The 14,718-nt window shown below is 33.3% G+C and overlaps 1 long non-coding RNA gene across 5 annotated transcripts in view; it reads right to left on the bottom strand.

Annotated features, from left to right (window-relative positions):
- LOC132311473 (uncharacterized) overlaps positions 1-5,630 on the bottom strand; it is a 63,238-nt gene extending 57,608 nt beyond the window's left edge. Inside the window, exons 1-3 of one of the 5 annotated variants that reach the window (XR_009483013.1) lie at positions 5,108-5,630; positions 4,881-4,995; positions 3,311-3,405 (exon numbers count right to left, since the gene is read on the bottom strand). This is a non-coding gene — a long non-coding RNA (uncharacterized LOC132311473). Of the gene's footprint in view, positions 1-3,310; positions 3,406-4,880; positions 5,010-5,107 lie in introns of all 5 variants that reach the window. The other 4 variants (XR_009483012.1, XR_009483011.1, XR_009483014.1 and 1 more) reach the window with 4 other exon arrangements.
- Between the last annotated feature and the right edge of the window lie 9,088 nt (positions 5,631-14,718).

Genomic DNA, 14,718 nt, shown 5'->3' with positions numbered 1-14,718 from the left:
TCTTATGTTTTCTGCATTGTGAAAATATAATGTTAAACATATTGCCTATTAAACTAAATGAAGTTTGACACGAATATAATCACGTAATATATTAGGGAACTTAATCTTACTCAATGAATGGTTCTGTTCCATGATAATTGAACAAAACATACCAATAAGCTTGCACCAAAGTCATCTCATCTAGATTAATGAACTCTTGTTTTCCTAAGGCACGACCTTGTGCACCAAAATCATTCACTTCCTCTCCATCAAGCACATTATCGGAATTCTTTTGTGGCCTATCAAATCTCGTCTCAATATTTGTTAGATTACGTGAACAAAAAGTCAAGCATTCTTCTGCTAAATAACCTTCTGCTATTGAACCCTCGGGATGACTTCTATTTCGCACGTAATTTTTCAAAGTCATAAGGTACCTAAATATAAAGAATGAAATTTAATAATATCAGAATTATTAAAAAATAAACAAACTATAAATGAAAATTCATTAAAAATCTTGACCTCTCAATTGGATACACCCAATGGTATTGCACTGGTCCTACAATCCTTGCCTCGTGAGCCAAGTGAACAGATAAATGTACCATTATGGTAAAGAAGGCAGGTGGGAATATCATTTCCAACTGACATAGTATTAAAACAATTCAATGTTCCAATTTATCTATGTCTTCAAGCCGAAGAGTCTTTGAACACAGCTCTCGATAAAAGTTACTGAGCTTGACAAGTACTGAGCAAACATTCTTAGGCAATATCCTACGAATGGCTATGGCTAGAAGTTATTGCATTAAGATATGACAATCATAACTCTTCAACCCACTAATTGTACGCTCTTTCAATTTCACACAACGTGAAATGTTAGATGCATACCCATCTGGAACTTTAACATTTTTCAACACTCGACATAATGTGCTCTTTTCAAGTGAAGATAGCGTGAAAGTTGCAGGAGGAAAATAAAATTTGTTTGAACCACGTTCTTGTGGGTGAAGTGAAGGCCTTACTCCTATATCCTGTAGGTCAAGTCTTGCTTTTAATCCATCCTTCCCTTTCCGATCATTCATCAATGTGTGAAGTATATTATCACATATATTTTTTTCAATATATATCACATCTAGATTATGACGCAGAAGATTATACTTCTAATATGGTAATTGAAAGAATATACTCTTCTTTCTCCAATTGTGCGGCGAACGTGTCCAATCTTCATGTTTCTGATCTTCATTCATTGTATGCCCACTCTTTCCAAATGGTGGAAATTTAAGGCCCTCTAATTCATGTAACAATTGTGGTCCAGATAACATAAGTGGTGCACACCTTACCTCTTCAGTGTTGTCAAATGCTGATTTACAATGCCTATATTTATAATCTTTTCTAAGAAAACAACGATACCCATCATAACATATTTTCTTGCTATGATCTAAGAAATGAGAACAAGTGTCTTTGTTACAAGTAGGACAAGCCAAATACCCTTTTGTACTCCAATCGGATACCATTGCATAACCAGGAAAATCATAAAGAGTCCAAAACAATGTTGTATGCATGCGGAACATCTCATTTCTTGAAGCATCATAAGTTTCCACCCCATCAACCCATAACTCTTTTAATTCCTCTATCAAAGGCTGCAAATAGACATCAATATCATTTCTAGGTCCCTTAGGGCCAGGTATCAAGGTTGATAGAATAAAATAAGGCTATTTCATGCACATCCATGAGGGTAAGTTATACACGAGTATCAAAACAAGCCATGTACTGTGTGCAACACTCATGGTCTTGAATGGGTTGAACCCATCAATTGCTAATGCAAGCCTAACATTCCGAGGATCACTAGAAAATGTTGGGTATCTTTTATCAAAGCTATCCCATGCTGGGGAGTCAGCGGGATGTCTCATTAATCCATCTTTGGTTCGCTCTTCGGCATGCCATCTCATAGAAGAGGCTATCTTACTTGACATGAACAATCTTTGGAGTCTTGGCTTTAAAGGAAAATATCGTATAACTTTAGCAGGAATTTTTTTACTTGTTGATAAGGATGGTGTACTCGCATTGCCCGCAGTTTCGAAATCAAAAACTTTCCACCTTGACTTGCCACAATTATGACACATTTCATCATTAGAGTGCTCCTTCCAATACAACATGAATCTTATCATATTTAAGACCCAGGTCACCAATCATCTTCTTTGTTTCATTGAAGGTCTTTGGTAATGTCTCGCCATCTGGTAATCCATCTTTTATCACTTTTAATAGATCAGTGAATGATTTGTCACTCCAATTATATTTAGTCTTCACTAAATATAGCTTCACTACATAGGATAACTTTGAAAACTTTTTATACCCAGGATATAACTCTTGGTTTGCATCTTCCAATAACCTATAAAATTTATCTAACTCTTCATTTAACACCCTTCAGTGCTGATCATTTTCTCCGTTGGTCTCTTCCCTCCCTTCAGTTGGAACACCAAAACCCTCGTGTAAGAGTCCATGCATATCATCATTTTTGTTTGCATTGATATCCTCGTGTGTTGTGTGTACATCAGTTTGCCGAGAAGATGACGGCACTTCTTCCCCGTGATAAAACCAAGTTGTGTATAACTGAATAAATTTATTGCATACCAAATCATCTCTCACCTCAGAATGTATTTTTTTTATACAATTGCCACAATCAGTACAAGGACAATTTATACGCCCATCCTTCCCAACTCGCTCAGATGAGATATCTAGAAACTCTTCAACTCCACGCAAGTATGCTAAACTTTACCTATTTGCATGGTAATGCATATAATAAATCAAATTTCTTAAATTGTAGTTATTAGATTAAGTAACCTAATCAACCTACAATCTGAAGTACCTTGATTGAGTTATCCAACTTCTATCCATGATATTACATCAAGTAACCTAAATAAAATATATGGACAAGAAATATATTATTGGTAAACATGATAACAATTTAGTCAAGGTATTTGAAAAGAATAAAAAGAGTAACATGTACAAAAAAAAAAAAATCATGACTACTCCATTAAAACAAATTCCTCAACAAAATGTAGCTAGGGTTCCTAAGAATGCTCGTAAATTTTTAGTAAAATATCATTATGCAAGATGGGTCCACATGAACATAAATAAATTATTTGCATTAATCAAAATAAAAACATATTGCAACACGATTATTTGTAAGAGCTGACAATTCAACAAGATGATATGCCAAAGTTGATTTACCTATCATGCAACAAGTAGAATATATTGATCAACTAATAAAACTCATAAGGAATAATTTTAAATGCATAAAAAAAAAAAATTAAAAAACAGGAAAAGCAATCATCAATACCTTCAAAGAATATTAGCCAATCAAATGCGAGTTATCCCCTTCTTGATTGCTAATGCGAAGGAAATTGGGACAAAGGCTGAATTATAGTGGTCACACTGTCAGGAATAGCAAGAACATAGCAAGGTCAGTGTCTTGCAGCATACAAAAATAGAAATTTTTGGGTTTGATCCGAAATCATCGACTGCTATATCAAAATGTAAGAGAAAAAAATCCAAGAAAGTGTTCCCAAATTATTATTTTTTATTGTTTTTAACCAACTTGAAAGGACGGACCTGTTCACATTGACTTATAAAAATGGGGCGAAGATAAAGAGAAATTATAAATGTAATGTAACTTCTTTTCTTTTCTTTTTCAGATATAAAGCATGGAATAATGAAATTGCTTGACTGCATAAAAGTGATATACTACCCTGATATGGCACCAACTTTTTTTTGGACTAAATAAGTTATTGTGGCATAACAGAGAAATTTAAATGACTTTGAACTGTGGAAGCTAGTTGAGAGTTTCAGTTTCAAAACCACCATTTATCTTATGCAATTTTCCTGCATTAAGCTTTGCGAAATTCTTACCCATATGAAATCAATTCACATAAATGACCCTTAATATTCACATATCGTAAACCTTCAAACTGTTACTATTGCAGAGTTTTTTTTTATATTTTTTTTTTAATTTAGGACATAATTGTACAATAACAACATAAATAAGTAATGGGCGCAATCAAGAAGCAAAAGGGGCATCAATTTAGGGAAATATGTGTAAATTTGTCATAAAGATGTTCTAGCTAAGGGGATGACAACCAATGAACAAAATAGTAATAAGAGTATTTAAAAATAAAATTAAAAATTAAAAAACTGCTTAAGTTATAACTAAAAGGAAACTATAATGAAAGGACTGAAAATTGTAAAATGACATAATTTTATTGAGGATTTGGCCCCTAAAATAGAGCTGAAAGTAAGAAAAAAGATGTGCAAATAGGTTTAAGCTTCCTTTAGCTGGCTTTAGGTGAGTTTTAGGAAATATACAGGGGAAGGTATAAATTCAATTGAATACAGGAAAGGTGAACCAAATAACAAAATCAAAAAGACAGAAAAGATAAAAAGTAAAGAGGAAATTTGGGTTCCTAATATTAACATAAAATCAGTGATTAGACAAGTTTATGCAGGCATCCAGAAAATTATGAAACTCAATTCCAGTCAAAATGGAGCATCTGGAAGATAAATGTGGCAAAATAGCCCAAGGAAAGAAGAAGTTTGATCATTATTAGCTTAGTCATATCATCATACTCATTAATGTTGAAGCTTCCTGAACAACATATATCTAGAATAATTGTCAAAGATTAGAACAATTTAACCAGCTAATGTGTCTATTATGCCATGGATTGTGATATTGTGGGTAGTACCAAAGGATTGCATTCCAAATCAGGGCACGATGAGAAGTCAAATTAAACTTTCAGATCAAACTGATTCCCCCCCCACAAAAAAAAAAAAAAAAACAGAGAAAAGTAAAGAAAAATTTCAAAGTCCAAAACAAAAAAGTTCAAACAATCAAACATAGGAAGTTAGGAGCACACCTTGTTTAGACTTCAGTAAGCTGTAAGAAGGAGGTAAGGAGCTATCCAAGGCTTCGCGATGTCCAGTGGTCGGGGGCAAGGAGCTAGGGCTTTCGCGAAGAGTCGTCTGCCAACTCTGCACAAACAAAGCTAGGGCATGTTGACAAATATGGTAAATTCATAATTTAAATTAAAAAAAATAAATAAATAAAGTGGTAATCAAAATCAGAAGGCGAACAGTTACTAACCTAAAAAAATTCTCGTCCTATTTGTTAGTGTAGACGAGGTTTTGGAAACCCCCAAGGACAACTCTTTCTCTCTCTGTGTGTGCAGTAGCAATGACTTTGTCTTTCTAAACTAAGCCACCAATTTTGGAACGCTGACTGGTGATGAAAGGAGAGAGAGCTGTGATGATCGGTGATGGAAGGGCGAGACTAGTGATGGAAGGGCGACAGAGCTATGATGGAAGGAGAGAGAGAGGCTGAAGGTGTTAGCGCTATTGCAAAATGAAATAGGTAAGTGGAATTCAATGTTAATTGGCCCCCAAAAATGGCGTAGTTTAGGGCCCAAAATCAACGGAGGGAAAAAAATGGAGGGAGGTAAAAAAAAAAAAAAAAAAGGAGGGAAGGGAAAAAGTGGGATAGAGGGCTATTGACACTATACCAGCGCTCCTAAACAAAGCGCTGGTACTAACCACCATATACCAGCGCTCCTACAAGGAGCGCTGGTACTAAAAACCCTATATTAGCGCTCCATTAAAAAGTGCTAGTACTAAAAACTCTATACCAGCGCTCCTAACAAGAGCGCTGGTACTGAAAACCAATACCACCATATACCAGCGCTCCTAGAAAGAGCGCTAGTAATAGTATAGGAGCGCTGGTAATAATATATCTATACCAGCGTTTTTTTAAAAAAGCACTGGTAAAACCCAATATGTTATAGTGAGAACAAAAATACAAGTTTTGTCATGTAAAGCTATTAAATGACATTTCATTCTAACATTTGCATGAGATGGAAACCAAAGAGCTGTAAGTCATCCAAAGAATGATGAGCACCACGAACCAAGTCTTCGTACTTGAAACAAATCTCCAGTAACATCGGGGTGAGTAACATAAAGCTACTCGTAAGAGATTAGCATACATAGACCTATCATTTTACAAATTTATCAACCTAACGTCTATGTCAAAATGAGACTTAGGGAGCATCATAAGCTATCTTAGAGCATTTCTAGTATAAATCACGTCATTCCTGCAATTTAAATAACATAGGAGCACATAGTGTAATGCAACAAGACATAGGTATCCAAAGTTATCACCTTTTAACCTAGAATGCAATAAGTATTGAAACGGTTCATGCCACCTAGAATTTAAGTCAAGATGCTTATATAGGATCATTCCTATGTCATATTAACATGAAACAACATGAATTACAATGTCTATGAAATTGAGTAAGTTTGGAATAATCCATACAACACGATGAGGATGATACTTGGATATAAATCAACATGAATTGCATTATCAATACAATTAAGCAAGATTTAGAATAGTCCATACAACACGACAAGAAAGTTGCTTGAATACAAGGATCACATTATCAATGCAATTAACATAATTGGAGCATTCCAATTTACACGACAAGAGTATTACATGAAATCAAGGATGATGCATAATATCTATGCAATGAAACACGATTGGAGCATTTCACATAACATGACAAGTTTTAAATCTTCAAGGAATAGTAACTTGAAATTTAAAGAGTGAAATCAGCCAATTTGGAAACTCGGATATCGCCCGGATTAAAACCGTACTCTTTGGATCACTTTAGGGCTACTAACACATAGGTACCTTCCCCAAGTGCACACTATGATATAGGAAGCTCTCTATCTCCCGTACTAAAACCAAGGCCTAACCATGTCAATTTTTTATTAATATCCCAAGTCCCAAAATCAACAAGTTGTGCAACCAAAAATGTATCACGATACAAGTAATGCATTAAACCACATTCCATGCACAACCAAGATTTTGGAACACACAAGTCATGCCCTAAGTTCTCAACTATGATGGCATTTGAAATGTCAAGAAATCATAATATGTATCTATATAGACTACAAATTAGGATTTAAAACACAAGGAATCCATTGATGTAAATATACCACAAGTATAAGATTAATGATTTAATTATTTACTAACAACACATGAGTAAATAAACCATTCCAAGACAATTGTGTAAGTCCATTAAGTACATTAATGAAACCAAGATACAAGGAGTCTAGATACATGATAAAAAGCTAAAAGCCCTATGAAATACGAGTTACAACCATGTGAAATAAGTTCCATGCAAAGAAAATAATTAAATATAAGTTTCAAAACTTATCCAATTATTCTCAAATTGATACACGTGAAGGAACTTGTCAAGGAAATCATGAATACTAAGTTAGAAACTTAATCAAGTCCATAGAACCATTGAATGGATTTTAATTAATTCATTTAATTAAAATCTCTAGATTTTAAAACACATCAAAATGTTTTCAAATTAAAGTATGTCATTAAACATGTCAAGACTTAATTTAATACCATGATACAAGTGAATTCTATGTAAGCTACAACCATGATAATTAAATCTTCATACAAGAAAAATAATAAATGAAATGTTTCAAAACCTAATCAAATATTCTAGATTTAATATATGTGAAAGTATATGGCATGCGCATCAAGAATATCAAGTCAGAAATCCAACGAAATGAATAGTACACTTGGAATGAATTAATTAATGTAATTAATTAATTATCTCTAGATTTTAAAACATCACCGATTTCTCTCAAATTCACATAGGTTAAAGAGCATGCTAGGGCCTAATATAATATGACATCACACATTAGTTTCAAGCTAGATAAGGCCACATGAATTAAATTTTCATTTTAGAAAAATATTAAATAATAACTTCAATACTTGTCCAAATGCTCTCAATTTAATATATGTCAATGAACATATCAAGGTGTAATATACTATCATGCCACATGTTTAAACCAAGCTATAATCAACCGGGAAAATCAAATCTCATACAAGAAAATAAATAATAAAATCTCTATATTTTGTACAAAGACATATAAATGAGTTGTATAAGCATCAATAGCATTTAATACTTCAAGAATATAAATTATAACACCCCTACCTCCATTTGAGATGAAATCTCGAATCCCCAACGAAAGAAAAATGCTTCGAATCCGACGATACTCCTAGGTTATGTCGGGGAGAACGAGAGGAACATTAAACACCAAGGAGGTACCATGAAAATCCAAACTTGAACTTGACCATTGTTTGCATTGACTCTATTCACCCCCTTCTGGAGTCATTACTTGGGCAACACATGCTTTGTTGACTATTGATTTGATTATATCCCAATTGAGCTAGTAGTGCATTGAAAGCTTTCATCTTAACAAAAGTGGATAACAAACCCTTTTCATTAAGTAGCCAGTATTCTAACTTCACCAAGTACTGAATTTCTCATGCTAAAAGTTGGAGGGCCCAAACTCTAGGTTAAAAAAATAAAAATAAAAATGTAGTAAAAGCAAATAAATAAAAAAAAGAAAAAGTGAGGACTTCTCCCAAAAGGTGAGAAGTAGGAAATGGTTAGATGAAGGTTGTTTTGATTTGTAACTTAGTCGATTTGAGCTTGTAACTCCTTAAGGGTGTTTAAACAACTAATGTCTTAAAGCCGTCCGGTTTAGGAGTCATTAACCTAACGCTCGACCTCATAGATCACTAGAAAACTTAATAGATCAACACATTGCACTATGCTTCCATTTTTTATCCTCTAGGGTAGTTAAAAATAAATAAATAAACTTCGAGTGAAAAGAATAATCGCACCTAGTTGAATAAAGCTTTAATAAAAAGTCCATTATTTTTTCTTGATGATCGGTACTAGATTTGTGTGATAGTTTGAGGTCGGATGTGATCATTTCTTTAGTTGGCTTAGATAGAAACATATTTGATGTTGGTTCACTTAAAAAGGATTCTAGAGTTGTTTTGATTTGCATGATCGTTGTCTTAATGTGTGGAGGACCATATTTGCTTACTTGATGTTGAAATTTTGGGAGATTGCTTGGAAAGGGTTAAAAAATTACATACTTGAGGTAGTTTTCTACCGATATTTGTTCTATATATTGGTGCCTCTTTAGTGAGAAAGAGCTCAATGTTTGTGCAAGACTTCACTCGTCCACTAGGGGTAACCTAGGGGTTTAAAAGGCTTGTTGCATTTGTTAAATGCAATCGTGTTCCCTACGAAAGTGGTGCTATCATTTTATTGCTTCCTAGTTCATAGTTACTTAGTTGTTTATTTCTTTCTTTTCCTTATATTTCATTGCTAGGGACTAGCAATATCTAAGTTTGGGAGTGTAATGAGTGCTCAAATGTGACGCATTTTAGCACCTAAGTTAGGATATTTTAATCCATTCATTTATCTTTATTTTTTCATTTTAGTACTTATTTGTGTTTTTGTCTATTTTAGGTCAATAAGGTTCAAACGGGCTAAAAATGGTCAATTACAACCTTTTTGGAGTCAAGCAAAAGTTTTGAGAAGATTCCAAAAAAATCCGGGAAAAGGTCAAAAATGCTGAATTTTTGGATGGATTAAGATTTTTTCGATCGATCGAAGATTTTTTCGATCAATTGAAAATATGCTGGCAGCGAGCTGTTTTATTCACGCGCACTCGAACTCTACCTTTCACATAGTTGCTGGATTAGATATTTTAAGGGTTTATTTTTGGACTTGTTCACTACTCCAAGGACCTTGTATTTAAAGAGAATTGAACCATTTTGTAATATATCTTTTGTCTTCAATTTTATTTCATTGTAATTTTATTTTCTCTCTCTAGAAAAGTTAGAGATTAGGGTTAAAAGAAAAGAGAAGAGTGGAGGCACCAAGAACACATCTCAAAATTTACACACACTCTCTCTCTAGAATTTAACAAAGAAGAAGAGTAAGAAAATGGAGTCATATTTAGGGATTGCCCTTGAGGGTTTCAAGATCATACCCACCTCCTCCATGATTGGCTAGACTTCTCCATCCGAGCCCCAAGATTGTAATCTAAACCTTTATCTCTTTCATACTTTTTGGGGAATAATATCTTGTGATTAGTGTTTTAGTCTTGTGAATTTAATGAATCTTGGGTTCTCCTTTGATTTCTATGGATTAATTCTTTATATTGATTCTCTATGTGATTACATGTTGTCTTAGGTGTGATTATTTGGGAATTGATCTCTACACTAGTTTTTTTTATATTAATTGCATGTCTATGTGTGGTTGATTAAGAATCTAGTGATAGTTAGATATGGTTTTTATTAGATGGATTTGTCAATTAATTTGATGAATTTTGCTTATGCTTAATGGGTTGTTCTACAATTTAATTCATGCTTATAGGTAGGTAGATAATCTTTACTTGATTTGATATTCCGTGGCTTATTATTGCAAATTTCATGATTCTTTAGATTGATGTGTTCTACGATTGTGACTAATTTGATGGGCCATGCTTAGAATTGATGGGTTGTTCTACATTTAGTTTATTTGTTAGTTAGGTAGACAATTCATTATTGAATTTGATGGTCCATGCTTAATATTGTAATTGGTAGTCGCATTTTGTTCACAAGAAAGTTTTCCCCAAATTAGTTGAAAGTGTGTCATTTGGTGAACGAGCTTGGTGGCGATTCCAATGCACCCCAAGACCTCACTTCTCATCTCTTAAATCCCTAACTTAACTTAGTTTATTTTAATTGCATTTTAATTAATTGTTTTCTAAAGTAATCAATGAATCTCTCTTTGCAATTAATTGGTATATTAGAGTCGAAATTAAATTCCAACACGTATAATCCCTGCTGACGATCCTTACTCACTATGCTTCATTAGTTGTACTAGTGGTTTTTATAAATGTAAATTTGACTAGAAAGGCTTCATAAACCACATTCATATTTTGACCTTGCAAAGCGACCTCTCGCATTAAAAAGTCGATTTTCTAAACACTTAGAAAGGGGCTTGTCAAGTTTATTTCTTCTGATTGTTTTCTTTTTTATCCCAACTACTTTCTAAGTCCCATGCACGAAATTTTTCATATTTTCTGAGGGATTAGAAAAATATAAACTCTATATAAACCTTGTTAGTCTTCTAGGTTTATTCATGGATTTAGGAAAAATCTATTCTATATTTTGAGAAAGCCTTTTAGAGAGAGAAAATTCAGAAAATCAAATCTGATTGTTCTGAATTTATTTATGAGAGCATACACATATATTAATAAGTGATTTAGTAGTGTTATTCTCTATCTCATTGGAATTGGAGTTATATTGAAGATTCATATATTCCGTATGAAGAGCAGGATTTAATTCTTCTACATCGAGTTCAGATCTTGAAGAATAGAAGTAAAAGTGATCACACTTTGAAAGGGTTGGAGCATTCGAGGAATGTTGTTTGATCTACCTGCTACCCTTCTACAAAGATTACGCATAAGTCTGAGGTCAAGTCGCAAAGCCAGAGGATTGTCAGCAATTGGTGTTTGGTAGAATGATAAAGTGTGAGCTATAGTCAAAATTCGGTTTACTTTGTTTCAAACATAGTTGATCGGTTTACTTTGGACTGAATAGTCCACAAATTTTTCCCATGCAAATAGTTGACGTAAGCGGAAGCGATAGATTGTTCACGAGGAACGGGTTACCTTGAATCCACAAGGTGGTGTAGTTTGAATCCACAAACTAGAAGAAAATTCACAAAGGAATATAATATTTCTATTGATAAAATTGATTGATTTTATGCTATCACAGTACATGTTTTTATAATAAAGAAAACCTAATACTAGAAGGAAACTAAAATTTAATCCTATAAGGAAACTAATTTCTAAAGGAAAATAAAAATACAAGGAAACAAAATTAAAAATATAAAGAAATTATCTAAAACTAAAAACTCTCTAAAAATATAAAATAAAAATAAACTAATAAACTTAATTAAAAAAAATACTAAAATCTTTCCTACATAAGTCCCCTCTACTTAAAAAAAACTCGTCCTCGAGTATGGACAAAATTCGATACCATGGACGCTTTGATCTTGATTCTTCATCATCAACTTGCTTCCATTTTTTCTTTCGTTTCTTCAAGTCTTTCCAATAATTTGCACCTACGCCTTCTCGCTGGCCAATTTTTGAAAGACACAAGTTGACGGACTTCACATCTTCAATTTTAGTAACTAGCTCACTTTCCAACTTAGTACCCACATACCTTTCATGTTTATTGGAATAATTAATTAATTCCAATTTTGAAGCATCCACCAACTGAAGGTAACACAAGTCACTATCTTCACTTAATTGTCCTTTTTCAATCGAATCTCCACCACTGCCATTATTGCAAGAAAGACTCCAACGCGTGTTTTGAATCAAAGTGCTCTCTAGTTTAGTATCTATGATATGCAAAAAGATATCATCTCTAATGCATCTTTGGAACAAGCTGACATCATTCTCGTTTTTGGTGCCAACTAATTCAACATTACCCTTAGCATATGTGATCATGGTTTGAGGTTTATTCAATTTTTTCGGCCTTTCAAACACTGAATCATGTAGTTACTTGGACAGCACTCGTCTTTAAGCCCCGAACTGCACTGCACATGGCTTTTACCTTCTTGTTCAATATTAGATTCTGTTGAACCATCAATGATACCCTCAAAAGTGGCCTCTGAAATTGTATTATTGATAGTCTCGCCAAGTGCGTCTGCAATAGCTAAAGTTTGGACCACTTTATCTCTTCAACTTCAATAGGTGAAACAACATATTTTTTCTCTCTATCAATCTTAATAATATTAGTCGTTGGCTTAACAAAATTATTATTATCCTTGGTATCACTATCTTTCTTGTAAATTTCCTTTGTAGACTTTTTGACAGATGAACTCTCTTTCCGACAATTTCAATATTTTTGAAACATCAACTCCTCATAACTTAATGGTAAAAATTTAGCCATGAACATCCGTTTCATCTTGTACCATGATCGAATAGGATGTGATCCTTCCCTCTTTCTATGGAATTGTATTTGTTCCTACCAAATTGAAGCCGATCCTTAAGCTTAAAGGCAATAAGCTGAACTTGCTTGTTTTCAGGTACATCAAAATATTCAAAAAATTCTTCAACTTCTCCAATCCAGTCCAAGACATCTTCAATAATAAAACTTCCATTTAAAGTAAATAGACCAAGTTTGGACTGAAATTCACGATTGTTACGTCTACCTCACGGAATACGCACTCCTCATCATCAGAAGAATCATCGAAATAATCCGCATAGGCTGGAGGCCTACATTGATAAACAGGAACATAACCCATGCTTGGTTGGCTGCGAGACACATCATCAACGCGAACACGAACGGAACCATGAACCTGGTTGTCACCAATTCTAAAACCAATTGCTATAAACCGATCTTGAGTATGCATGGCTGCCCAAGGGGTCTTCACTCTGCGATCATAGTCAGCAAAGTGGGTGCTACGAAAATGAGTAATCATCATCAGACCAGGGTATGACAAGACTCTGATTCCAACTGATGTAAGCGAAAGTAATAGATTGTTCACGAGGGGGTTGCCTTGAATCCACAAGGTGGTGTAGTTTGAATCAACAAACTAGAAGTAAATTCACAAAGAAATATAATATTTCTATTGATAAAATTGATTGATTCTCTGCTAAAATTGATTGATTCTCTGCTATCGCAGTACATGTTTTTATAATAAAGAAAACCTAATACTAAAAGGAAACTAAAATTTAATCCTATAAGGAAACTAATTCCTAAAGGAAAATAAAAATACAAGGAAACAAAATTAAAAATATAAAGAAATTATCTAAAACTAAAAACTCTATAAAAATATAAAATAAAAATAAACTAATAAACTTAATTAAAATAATAATAAAATCTGTCCACCAACTGACGTAAGCGGAAGTGATAAATTTATTGACGAAGAACAGGTTACCTTAATCCACAAGGTGGTGTAGTTTGAATCCACAAACTAGAAGAAATTTCACAAAGGAATATAATATTTCTATTGATAAAATTAATTGATTCCCTGCTATCACAGTACATGTTTTTATAATAAAGAAAACCTAATACTAGAAGGAAACTAAAATTTCATCCTATAAACTAATTTCTAAAGGAAAATAAAAATACAAGGAAACAAAATAAAAAATATAAAGAATTATCTAAAACTAAAAACTCTCTAAAAATCTAAAATAAACTAATAAACTAATAAACTTAATTAAAAAAATACTAAAATCTGTCCTACATCACCTCGCTAAAAATCCTAGTGCAATCTTTTTAAACTTAACTTGTTTTACTTTTCAGTATTTATATTTATGATTGTGGATGTTTAATTAATCATACAATTTAATCAATCATAAATTGAGCAAGTTGACCTAATAATCAGATCTAGCTTATTAAAGGAGTTAATCACAATTAAAATCAACTAACTATTTTTGCATCCCGTACAAGTCTATTTTCACACAGTCCACTACTTCAAGGTCTTTAGAAGCAGATGTTTCATTCTAAATCATATAGACAGTTTGGGAAAGTTTAATTCCAAGTCAAATGATGGTATTTTTCTGGGGTATTCAATTAAGAGCAAGTCTTGCAGTTGTTACAATCTCAGAACCTCCAAGATGGTTGAGTCCATTCATGTGAATTTTGGTGAAAGTCCTCAATCCACTACCTTTGATGAAGTATGTTCACCACCACAATCAAATGCAGCTAGTACTTCACATTTTGAGCCTATAGTTATCAAAGAAAAAACTCATCCCACACCTCAGAAGCATGTTCAAACTGAAAGTATCATTGGTCATCCCAAAGCAGGTGTTCAG

Source organism: Cornus florida, unplaced genomic scaffold (assembly GCF_030987335.1).
Source record: "Cornus florida cultivar Cherokee Brave unplaced genomic scaffold, ASM3098733v1 CherokeeBrave_3.0.0_Hap2_Chr06, whole genome shotgun sequence".
Classification (NCBI taxonomy): Eukaryota; Viridiplantae; Streptophyta; class Magnoliopsida; order Cornales; family Cornaceae; genus Cornus; species Cornus florida.
Note: the sequence above shows the minus strand (reverse complement) of the source record. Positions and strands in the feature narration are given on the sequence as shown.